Below are 13,602 nucleotides of genomic sequence, written 5' to 3' on the forward strand. Positions count from 1 at the left end.
ATTTTGCGTCGCGATCCAATACATCGTCCTCCAACCGACTTGTCTCCGAGGGTCAATAGCTGCCTCGGGCACCGTATGGTCGTTCCCCTGTGAGTCTAGATTTTCGAATCCGACGCAAAAATCATAGTTAATTGTAACGTTCAGGGAATTCTAATGACGATGGAACACTCAAATTGCGTCGAGATTCAATACATCGTCCTCCAGCCGACTTGTCTCCAAGGGGATATTGCTGTCTCGGGCACAATATGATCTTTCTCCTGTGAGCCTAGATTTTCGAATCCGACGCAGAAATGATAGTGAATTGTAACGTTCAGCGCCTCCTAATGACGATAGAAGACTCAAATTGCATCGAGATTCAATACATCGTCCTCCAGCCGATTTGTCTCCAAGGGGTATATTGCTGTCTCGAGCAGGGCTTTGTAATGACAATGGAACACTCTAATTGCGTCGAGATTCAATACATCGGCCTCCAGCCGACTTGTCTCCAAGGGGATATCGCTGCCTCGGGCACCACATGGTCCTTCTCCTGTGAGTCTAGATTTTCGAATCCGACACAAAAATGATAGTGAATTGTAACGTTCAGCGCCTCCTAATGACGATAGAAGACTCAAATTGCGTCGCGATCCAATACATCGTCCTCCAGCCGACTTGTCTCCAAGGGTCTATTGCTGCCTCGGGCACCTTATGGCCGTTCTCCTGTGAGTCTAGATTTTCGATTCCGACGCAAAAATGATAGTTAATTGTAACGTTCAGGGCCTTGTAATGACGATGGAACACTCAAATTGCGTCGAGATTCAATACCTCGTCCTCCAGCCGACTTGTCTCCAAGGATCTGTTGCTGCCTCGGGCACCGTATGGTCGTTCTCCTGTGGGTTTAGATTATCGAATCCGACGGGAAAATGATAGTTAATTTTAACGTTCAGGGAATCCTAATGCCGATGGAACACTCAAATTGCGTCGAGATTCAATACAACGGCCTCCACCCGACTTGTCTCCAAGGGGATATCGCTGCCTCGGGCACCACATGGTCCTTCTCCTGTGAGTCTAGATTTTCGAATCCGACGCAAAAATGATAGTGAATTGAAACGTTCAGCGCCTCCTAATGACGATAGAAGACTCAAATTGCGTCGCGATGAAATACATCGAGCTCCAGCCGCCTTTTCTCCAAGGGTCTATTGCTGCCTCGGGCACCTTATGGTCGTTCTCCTGTGAGTCTAGATTTTCGAATCCGACGCAAAAATGATAGTTAATTGTAACGTTCAGGGCGTTGTAATGACGATGGAACACTCAAATTGCGTCGAGATTCAATACATCGTCCTCCAGCCGACTTGTCTCCAAGGGTCTGTTGCTGCCTCGGGCACCGTATGGTCGTTCTCCTGTGAGTTTAGATTATCGAATCCGACGCAAAAATGATAGTTAATTTTAACGTTCAGGGCCTCCTAATTCCGATGGAACACTCAAATTGCGTCGAGATTCAATACATCATCCTCCAGCCGACTTGTCTCCAAGGGTCTATTGCTGCCTCGGGCACCTTATGGTCGTTCTCCTGTGAGTCTAGATTTTCGAATCCGACGCAAAAATGATAGTGAATTGTAACGTCCAGCGCCTCCTAATGACGATAGAAGACTCAAATTGCGTCGGCATTCAATACATCGTCCTCCAGCCGATTTGTCTCCAAGGGGATATTGCTGCCTCGGGCACCAAATGGTTCGTCTGCTGTGAGTCTAGATTTTCGAATCCGACGAAAAACTGATAGTTAATTGTAACATTCAGGACCTCCTAATGACGATGGAACACTCAAATTGTGTCGCGATCCAATACATCGTCCTCCAGGCGACTTGTCTCCAAGGGTCTAATGCTGCCTCGGGCACTTTATGGTCGTTCTCTTGTAAGTCTAGATTTACGAATCCGACGCCAAAATGATAGTTAATTTTAACGTCCAGGGCCGCCTAATAACGATGGAACTCCCAAATTGCGTCGAGATTCAATACATCGTCCTCCAGCCGACTTGTCTCCAAGGGTCTATTGCTGCCTCGGGCACTTAATGGTCGTTCTCCTGTGAGTCTAGATTTTCGTATCCGATGCAAAAATGACAGTTGATTGTAACGTTCAGGCCTTCTAATGACGATGGAACACTCAAATTGCGTCGAGATTCAATACATCGGCCTCCAGCCGACTTGTCACCAAGGGTCTATTGCTGCCTCGGACACCTTATGGTCGTTCTCCTGTGAGTCTAGATTTTCGAATCCGACGCAAAAATGCTAGTTAATTGTAACGTTCAGGGCCTTCTAATGCCGATGGAACACTCAAATTGCGTCGAGATTCTATACATCGTCCTCCAGCCGACTTGTCTCCAAGGGTATATTGCTGTCTCGGGCACAATATGATCTTTCTCCTGTGAGTCCAGATTTTCGAATCCGACGCAAAAATGATAATGAATTGTAACGTTCAGCGCCTCCTAATGACGATAGAAGATTCAAATTGCGTCGAGATTCAATACATCGTCCTCCAGCCGATTTGTCTCCAAGGGGTATATTGCTGTCTCGAGCACCGTATGAACTTCTCCTGTGAGTAGATTTTCGAATCCGATGCGAAACTGATAGTTAATTGTAAGGTTCAGGGCCTTGTAATGACGATGGAACACTCAAATTGCGTCGAGATTCAATACATCGGCCTCCAGCCGACTTGTCTCCAACGGTCTATTGCTGCCTCGGGCACCTTATGGTCGTTCTCCTGTGAGTTTAGATTTTCGAATCCGTGAAAAACTGATAGTTAATTGTAACATTCAGGGCCTCCTAATGACGATGGAACACTCATTTTCCGTCGCGATCCAATACATCGTTCTCCAACCGACTTGTCTCCAAGGGTCAATAGCTGCCTCGGGCACCGTATGGTCGTTCCCCTGTGAGTCTAGATTTTCGAATCCGACGCAAAAATCATAGTTAATTGTAACGTTCAGGGCCTTCTAATGACGATGGAACACTCAAATTGCGTCGAGATTCAATACATCGTCCTCCAGCCGACTCGTCTCCAAGGGGATATTGCTGTCTCGGGCACAATATGATCTTTCTCCTGTGAGGCTAGATTTTCGAATCCGACGCAAAAATGATAGTGAATTGTAACGTTCAGAGCCTCCTAATGACGATAGAAGACTCAAATTGCGTCGAGATTCAATACATCGTCCACCAGCCGATTTGTCTCCAAGGGGTATATTGCTGTCTCGAGCACCGTATGAACTTCTCCTGTGAGTAGATATTCGAATCCGACGCGAAACTGGTAGTTAATTGAAGGTTCAGGGCTTTGTAATGACGATGGAACACTCAAATTGCGTCGAGATTCAATACATCGGCCTCCAGCCGACTTGTCTCCAAGGGTCTATTGCTGCCTCGGGCACCTTATGGTCGTTCCCCTGTGAGTCTAGATTTTCGAATCCGACGCAAAAATGATAGTGAATTGTAACGTCCAGCGCCTCCTAATGACGATAGAAGACTCAAATTGCGTCGGCATTCAATACATCGTCCTCCAGCCGATTTGTCTCCAAGGGGATATTGCTGCCTAGGGCACCAAATGGTTCGTCTGCTGTGAGTCTAGATTTTCGACTCCGACGAAAAACTGATAGTTAATTGTAACATTCAGGGCCTCCTAATGACGATGGAACACTCAAATTGCGTCGCGATCCAATACATCGTCCTCCAGCCGACTTGTCTCCAAGGGTCTAATGCTGCCTCGGGCACTTTATGGTCGTTCTCTTGTAAGTCTAGATTTACGAATCCGACGCCAATATGATAGTTAATTGTAACGTTGAGGGCCGCCTAATGAGGATGGAACTCTCAAATAGCGTCGAGATTCAATACATCGTCCTCCAGCCGACTTGTCTCCAAGGGTCTATTGCTGCCTCGGGCACCTTATGGTCGTTCTCCTGTGAGTCTAGATTTTCGTATCCAACGCAAAAATGATAGTTAATTGTAACGTTCAGGGCCTTCTAATGACGATGGAACACTCAAATTGCGTCGAGATTCAATACATCGGCCTCCAGCCGACTTGTCACCAAGGGTCTATAGCTGCCTCGGGCACCTTATGGTCGTTCTCCTGTGAGTCTAGATTTTCGAATCCGACGCAAAAATGATAGTTAATTGTAACGTTCAGGGCCTTCTAATGACGATGGAACACTCAAATTGCGTCGAGATTCAATACATCGTCCTCCAGCCGACTTGTCTCCAAGGGGATATTGCTGTCTCCGGCACAATATGATCTTTCTCCTGTGAGTCTAGATTTTCGAATCCGACGCAAAAATGATAGTGAATTGTAACGTTCAGCGCCTCCTAATGACGATAGAAGACTCAAATTGCGTCGAGATTCAATACATCGTCCTCCAGCCGATTTGTCTCCAAGGGGTATATTGCTGTCTCAAGCACCGTATGAACTTCTCCTGTGAGTAGATTTTCGAATCCGACGCGAAACTGATAGTTAATAGTAAGGTTCAGGGCCGTGTAATGACGATGGAACACTCATATTGCGTCGAGATTCAATACATCGGCCTCCAGCCGACTTGTCTCCAACGGTCCATTGCTGCCTCGGGCACCTTATGGTCGTTCTCCTGTGAGTTTAGATTTTCGAATCCGACGAAAAACTGATAGTTAATTGTAACATTCAGGGCCTCCTAATGACGATGGAACACTCATTTTGCGTCGCGATCCAATACATCGTCCTCCAACCGACTTCTCTCCAAGGGTCTAATGCTGCCTCGGGCACTTTATGGTCGTTCTCTTGTAAGACTAGATTTACGAATCCGACGCAAAAATGATAGTGAATTGTAACGTTCAGCGCCTCCTAATGACGATAGAAGACTCAAAATGCGTCGGCATTCAATACATCGTCCTCCAGCCGATTTGTCTCCAAGGGGATATTGCTGCCTCGGGCACCAAATGGTTCGTCTGCTGTGGGTCTAGATTTTCGAATCCGACGAAAAACTGATAGTTAATTGTAACATTCAGAGCCTCCTAATGACGATGGAACAGTCAAATTGCGTCGCGATCCAATACATCGTCCTCCAGCCGACTTGTCTCCAAGGGTCTAATGCTGCCTCGGGCACTTTATGGTCGTTCTCTTGTAAGTCTAGATTTACGAATCCGACGCCAAAATGATAGTTAATTGTAACGTTCAGGGCCGCCTAATGACGATGGAACTCTCAAATTGCGTCGAGATTCAATACATCGTCCTCCAGCCGACCTGTCTCCAAGGGTCTACTGCTGCCTCGGGCACCTTATGGTCGTTCTCCTGTGAGCCTAGATTTTCGTATTCGACGCAAAAATGATAGTAAATTGTAACGTTCAGGGCCGCCTAATGACGATGGAACTCTCAAATTGCGTCGAGATCCAATACATCGGCCTCCAGCCGACTTGTCTCCAAGGGTCTATTGCTGCCTCGGGCACCTTATGGTCGTTCTCCTGTGAGTCTAGATTTTCGAATCCGACGCAAAAATCATAGTTAATTGTAACGTTCAGGGCCTTGTAATGACGATGGAACACTCAAATTGCGTCGAGATTCAATACATCGGCCTCCAGCCGACTTGTCTCCAACGGTCTATTTCTGCCTCGGGCACCTTATGGTCGTTCTCCTGTGAGTTTAGATTTTCGAATCCGACGAAAAACTGATAGTTAATTGTAACATTCAGGGCCTCCTAATGACGATGGAACACTCATTTTGCGTCGCGATCCAATACATCGTCCTCCAACCGACTTGTCTCCAAGGGTCAATAGCTGCCTCGGGCACCGTATGGTCGTTCCCCTGTGAGTCTAGATTTTCGAATCCGACGCAAAAAATCATAGTTAATTGTAACGTTCAGGGCCTTCTAATGACGATGGAACACTCAAATTGCGTCGAGATTCAATACATCGTTCTCCAGCCGACTTGTCTCCAAGGGGTATATTGCTGTCTCGGGCACAATATGATCTTTCTCCTGTGAGTCTAGATTTTCGAATCCGACGCAAAAATGATAGTGAATTGTAACGTTCAGAGCCTATTAATGACGATAGAAGACTCAAATTGCGTCGAGATTCAATACATCGTCCTCGAGCCGATTTGTCTCCAAGGGGTATATTGCTGTCTCGAGCACCGTATGAACTTCTCCTGTGAGTAGATTTTCGAATCCGACGCGAAACTGATAGTTAATTGGAGGTTCAGGGCTTTGTAATGACGATGGAACACTCAAATGGCGTCGAGATTCAATACATCGGCCTCTTGTCGACTTGTCTCCAAGGGGATATTGCTGTCTCGGGCACAATATGATCTTTCTCCTGTGAGTCTAGATTTTCGAATCCGACTCAAAAATGATAATGAATTGTAACGTTCAGCGCCTCCTAATGACGATAGAAGACTCAAATTGCGTCGAGATTCAATACATCGTCCTCCAGCCGATTTGTCTTCAAGGGGTATATTGCTGTCTCGAGCACCGTATGAACTTCTCCTGTGAGTAGATTTTCGAATCGGACGCGAAACTGATAGTTAATTGTAAGGTTCAGGGCCTTGTAATGACGATGGAACACTCATATTGCGTCGAGATTCAATACATCGGCCTCCAGCCGACTTGTCTCCAACGGTCTATTGCTTCCTCGGGCACCTTATGGTCGTTCTCCTGTGAGTTTAGATTTTCGAATCCGACGAAAAACTGATAGTTAATTGTAACATTCAGGGCCTCCTAATGACGATGGAACACTCATTTTGCGTCGCGATCCAATACATCGTCCTCCAACCGACTTCTCTCCAAGGGTCTAATGCTGCCTCGGGCACTTTATGGTCGTTCTCTTGCAAGTCTAGATTTACGAATCCGACGCCAAAATGATAGTTAATTGTAACGTTCAGCGCCTCCTAATGACGATAGAAGACTCAAAATGCGTCGGCATTCAATACATCGTCCTCCAGCCGAATTGTCTCCAAGGGGATATTGCTGCCTCGGGCACCAAATGGTTCGTCTGCTGTGAGTCTAGATTTTCGAATCCGACGAAAAACTGATAGTTAATTGTAACATTCAGGGCCTCCTAATGACGATGGAACACTCAAATTGCGTCGAGATCCAATACATCGGCCTCCAGCCGACTTGTCTCCAAGGGTCTATTGCTGCCTCGGGCACCTTATAGTCGTTCTCTTGTAAGTCTAGATTTACGAATCCGACGCCAAAATCATAGTTAATTGTAACGTTCAGGGCCTTCTAATGACGATGGAACACTCAAATTGCGTCGAGATTCAATACATCGGCCTCCAGCCGACTTGTCTCCAAGGGTCTATTGCTGCCTCGGGCACCTTACGGTCGTTCTCCTGTGAGTCTAGATTTTCGAATCCGACGCCAAAATGATAGTTAATTGTAACGTTCAGGGCCTTCTAATGACGATGGAACACTCAAATTGCGTCGAGATTCAATACATCGTCCTCCAGGTGACTTGTCTCCTAGGGGATATTGCTCTCTTGGGCACAATATGATCCTTCTCCTGTGAGTCTAGATTTTCGAATCCGACGCAAAAATGATAGTGAATTGTAACGTTCAGCGCCTCCTAATGACGATAGAAGACTCAAAATGCGTCGGCATTCAATACATCGTCCTCCAGCCGATTTGTCTCCAAGGGGATATTGCTGCCTCGGGCACCAAATGGTTCGTCTGCTGTGGGTCTAGATTTTCGAATCCGACGAAAAACTGATAGTTAATTGTAACATTCAGGGCCTCCTAATGACGATGGAACACTCAAATTGCGTCGCGATCTAATACATCGTCCTCCAGCCGACTTGTCTCCAAGGGTCTAATGCTGCCTCGGGCACTTTATGGTCGTTCTCTTGTAAGTCTAGATTTACGAACCCGACGCCAAAATGATAGTTAATTGTAACGTTCAGGGCCGCCTAATGACGATGGAACTCTCAAATTGCGTCGAGATTCAATACATCGTCCTCCAGCCGACTTGTCTCCAAGGATCTATTGCTGCCTCGGGCACCTTATGGTCGTTCTCCTGTGAGTCTAGATATTCGTATCCGACGCAAAAATGATAGTTAATTGTAACGTTCAGGGCCGCCTAATGACGATGGAACTCTCAAATTGCGTCGAGATCCAATACATCGGCCTCCAGCCGACTTGTCTCCAAGGGTCTATTGCTGCCTCGGGCACCTTATGGTCGTTCTCCTGTGAGTCTAGATTTTCGAATCCGACGCAAAAATCATAGTTAATTGTAACGTTCAGGGCCTTCTAATGACGATGGAACACTCAAATTGCGTCGAGATTCAATACATCGTTCTCCAGCCGATTTGTCTCCAAGGGGTATATTGCTGTCTCGAGCACCGTATGAACTTCTCCTGTGAGTAGATTTTCGAATCCGACGCGAAACTGATAGTTAATTGAAGGTTCAGGGCTTTGTAATGACGATGGAACACTCAAATTGCGTCGAGATTCAATACATCGGCCTCCAGCCGACTTGTCTCCAACGGTCTATTGCTGCCTCGGGCACCTTATGGTCGTTCTCCTGTGAGTTTAGATTTTCGAATCCGACGAAAAACTGATAGTTAATTGTAACATTCAGGGCCTCCTAATGACGATGGAACACTCATTTTGCGTCGCGATCCAATACATCGTCCTCCAACCGACTTCTCTCCAAGGGTCTAATGCTGCCTCGGGCACTTTATGGTCGTTCTCTTGTAAGTCTAGATTTACGAATCCGACGCCAAAATGATAGTTAATTGTAACGTTCAGCGCCTCCTAATGACGATAGAAGACTCAAAATGCGTCGGCATTCAATACATCGTCCTCCAGCCGATTTGTCTCCAAGGGGTATATTGCTGTCTCGAGCACCGTATGAACTTCTCCTGTGAGTAGATTTTCGAATCCGACGCGAAACTGATAGTTAATTGTAAGGTTCAGGGCTTTGTAATGACGATGGAACACTCAAATTGCGTCGAGATTCAATACATCGGCCTCCAGCCGACTTGTCTCCAAGGGGATATCGCTGCCTCGGGCGCCACATGGTCCTTCTCCTGTGAGTCTAGATTTTCGAATCCGACGCAAAAATGATAGTGAATTGTAACGTTCAGCGCCTCCTAATGACGACAGAAGACTCAAATTGCGTCGCGATCCAATACATCGTCCTCCAGGCGACTTGTCTCCAAGGGGATATTGCTCTCTCGGGCACAATATGATCCTTCTCCTGTGAGTCTAGATTTTCGAATCCGACGCCTCATTAGGAGGCACTGAATGTTACAATTAACTATCAGTTTTTCGTCGGATTCGAAAATCTAAACTCACAGGAGAACGACCATAAGGTGCCCGAGGCAGAAATAGACCCTTGGAGACAAGTCGGCTGGAGGACGATGTATTGAATCTCGACGCAATTTGAGTGTTCCATCGTCATTAGGCGGCCCTGAACCTTACAATTAACTATCAGTTTCGCGTCGGATTCGAGAATCTACTCACAGGAGAAGTTCATACGGTGCTCGAGACAGCAATATACCCCTTGGAGACAAATCGGCTGGAGGACGATGTATTGAATCTCGACGCAATTTGAGTCTTCTATCGTCATTAGGAGGCGCTGAACGTTACAATTCACTATCATTTTTGCGTCGGATTCGAAAATCTAGACTCACAGGAGAAAGATCATATTGTGACCAAGACAGCAATAACCCCTCGGAGACAAGTCGGCTGGAGGACGATGTATTGAATCTGGACGCAATTTGAGAGTTCCATCGTCATTAGGCGGCCATGAACGTTACAATTAACTATCATTTTTGCGTCGAATACGAAAATCTAGACTCACAGGAGAACGACCATAAGGTGCCCGAGGCAGCAGTAGACCCTTGGAGACAAGTCGGCTGGAGGACGATGTATTGAATCTCGACGCAATTTGAGAGTTCCATCGTCATTAGGCGGCCCTGAACGTTACAATTAACTATCATTTTGGCGTCGGATTCGTAAATCTAGACTTACAAGAGAACGACCATAAAGTGCCCGAGGCAGCATTAGACCCTTGGAGACAAGTCGGCTGGAGGACGATGTATTGGATCGCGACGCAATTTTACTGTTCCATCGTCATTAGGAGGCTCTGAATGTTACAATTAACTATCAGTTTTTCGTCGGATTCGAAAATCAAGACCCACAGCAGACGAACCATTTGGTGCCCGAGGCAGCAATATCCCCTTGGAGACAAATCGGCTGGAGGACGATGTATTGAATGCCGACGCATTTTGAGTCTTCTATCGTCATTAGGAGGCGCTGAACGTTACAATTCACTATCATTTTTGCGTCGGATTGGAAAATCTAGACTCACAGGAGAAGGATCATATTGTGCCCGAGAGAGCAATATCCCCTTGGAGACAAGTCGCCTGGAGGACGATGTATTGAATCTCGACGCAATTTGAGTGTTCCATCGTCATTACAAGGCCCTGAACGTTACAATTAACTATGATTTTGGCGTCGGATTCGTAAATCTAGACTTACAAGAGAACGACAATAAGGTGCCCGAGGCAGCAATAGACCCTTGGAGACAAGTCGGCTGGAGGCCGATGTATTGGATCTCGACGCAATTTGAGTGTTCCATCGTCATTAGGAGGCCCTGAATGTTACAATTAACTATCAGTTTTTCGTCGGATTCGAAAATCTAGACTCACAGCAGACGAACCATTTGGTGCCCGAGGCAGCAATATCCCCTTGGAGATAAATCGGCTGGAGGACGATGTATTGAATGCCGACGCATTTTGAGTATTCTATCGTCATTAGGAGGCGCTGAACGTTACAATTAACTATCATTTTGGCGTCTGATTCGTAAATCTAGACTTACAAGAGAACGACCATAATGTGCCCGAGGCAGCATTAGACCCTTGGAGAGAAGTCGGTTGGAAGACGATGTATTGGATCGCGACGCAAAATGAGTGTTCCATCGTCATTAGAAGGCCCTGAACGTTACAATTAACTATGATTTTTGCGTCGGATTCGAAAATCGAGACTCACAGGAGAACGACCAAAGGTGCCCGAGGCAGCAATAGACCCTTGGAGACAAGGCGGCTGGAGGCCGATGTATTGGATCTCGACGCAATTTGAGTGTTCCATCGTCATTGGAAGGCCCTGAACGTTACAATTAACTATCCTTTTTGCGTCGGATTCGAAAATCTAGACTCACAGGAGAACGACCATAAGGTGCCCGAGGCAGCAATAGACCCTTGGTGACAAGTCGGCTGGAGGCCGATGTATTGAATCTCGACGCAATTTGAGAGTTCCATCGTCATTAGGCGGCCCTGAACGTTACAATTAACTATCATTTTGGCGTCGTATTCGTAAATCTAGACTTACAAGAGAACGACCATAAAGTGCCCGAGGCAGCATTAGACCCTTGGAGACAAGTCGGCTGGAGGACGATGTATTGGATCGCGACGCAATTTGAGTGTTCCATCGTCATTAGGAGGCCCTGAATGTTACAATTAACTATCAGTTTTTCGTCGGATTCGAAAATCTAGACTCACAGCAGACGAACCATTTGGTGCCCGAGGCAGCAATATCCCCTTGGAGACAAATCGGCTGGAGGACGATGTATTGAATGCCGACGCAATTTGAGTCTTCTATTGTCATTAGGAGGCGCTGGACGTTACAATTCACTATCATTTTTGCGTCGGATTCGAAAATCTAGACTCACAGGAGAACGACCATAAGGTGCCCGAGGCAGCAATAGACCCTTGGAGACAAGTCGGCTGGAGGCCGATGTATTGAATCTCGACGCAATTTGAGTGTTCCATCGTCATTACAAGGCCCTGAACCTTCAATTAACTATCAGTATCGCGTCGGATTCGAAAATCTACTCACAGGAGAAGTTCATACGGTGCTCGAGACAGCAATATACCCCTCGGAGACAAATCGGCTGGAGGACGATGTATTGAATCTCGACGCAATTTGAGTCTTCTATCGTCATTAGGAGGCTCTGAACGTTACAATTCACTATCATTTTTGCGTCGGATTCGAAAATCTAGCCTCACAGGAGAAAGATCATATTGTGCCCGAGACAGCAATATACCCTTGGAGACAAGTCGGCTGGAGGACGATGTATTGAATCTCGACGCAATTTGAGTGTTCCATCGTCATTAGAAGGGCCTGAACGTTACAATTAACTATGATTTTTGCGTCGGATTCGAAAATCTAGACTCACAGGGGAACGACCATACGTTGCCCGAGGCAGCTATTGACCCTTGGAGACAAGTTGGTTGGAGGACGATGTATTGGATCGCGACGCAAAATGAGTGTTCCATCGTCATTAGGAGGCCCTGAATGTTACAATTAACTATCAGTTTTTCGTCGGATTCGAAAATCTAAACTCACAGGAGAACGTCCATAAGGTGCCCGAGGCAGCAATAGACCGTTGGAGACAAGTCGGCTGGAGGCCGATGTATTGAATCTCGACGCAAATTGAGTGTTCCATCGTCATTACAAGGCCCTGAACCTTACAATTAACTATCAGTTTCGCATCGGATTCGAAAATCTACTCACAGGAGAAGTTCATACGGTGCTCGAGACAGCAATATACCCCTTGGAGACAAATCGGCTGGAGAACGATGTATTGAATCTCGACGCAATTTGAGTCTTCTATCGTCATTAGGAGGCGCTGAACGTTACAATTCACTATCATTTTTGCGTCGGATTCGAAAATCTAGACTCACAGGAGAAAGATCATATTGTGCCCGAGACAGCAATATACCCTTGGAGACAAGTCGGCTGGAGGACGATGTATTGAATCTCGACGCAATTTGAGTGTTCCATCGGCATTAGGAGGCCCTGAACGTTACAATTAACTATCATTTTTGCGTCGGATTCGAAAATCTAGACTCACAGGAGAACGACCATAAGGTGTCCGAGGCAGCAATAGACCCTTGGTGACAAGTCGGCTGGAGGCCGATGTATTGAATCTCGACGCAATTTGAGTGTTCCATCGTCATTAGAAGGCCTGAACGTTACAATCAACTATCATTTTTGCGTCGGATACGAAAATCTAGACTCACAGGAGAACGACCATAAGGTGCCCGAGGCAGCAATAGACCCTTGGAGACAAGTCGGCTGGAGGACGTTGTATTGAATCTCGACGCAATTTGAGAGTTCCATCGTCATTAGGCGGCCCTGAACGTTACAATTAACTATCATTTTGGCGTCGGATTCGTAAATATAGACTTACAAGAGAACGACCATAAAGTGCCCGAGGCAGCATTAGACCCTTGGAGACAAGTCGGCTGGAGGACGATGTATTGGATCGCGACGCAATTTGTGTGTTCCATCGTCATTACGAGGCCCTGAATGATACAATTAACTATCAGTTTTTCGTCGGATTCGAAAATCTAGACTCACAGCAGACGAACCATTTGGTGCCCGAGGCAGCAATATCCCCTTGGAGACAAATCGGCTGGAGGACGATGTATTGAATGCCGACGCAATTTGAGTCTTCTATCGTCATTAGGAGGCGCTGGACGTTACAATTCACTATTATTTTTGCGTCGGATTCGAAAATCTAGACTCACAGGAGAACGACCGTAAGGTGCCCGAAGCAGCAATAGAATCTTGGAGAAAAGGCTTCTGGAGGACGATGTATTGGATCGCGACGC

The sequence above is a fragment of the Schistocerca serialis genome, chromosome 10, assembly GCF_023864345.2.
Source record: "Schistocerca serialis cubense isolate TAMUIC-IGC-003099 chromosome 10, iqSchSeri2.2, whole genome shotgun sequence".
Lineage (NCBI taxonomy): Eukaryota > Metazoa > Arthropoda > Insecta > Orthoptera > Acrididae > Schistocerca > Schistocerca serialis.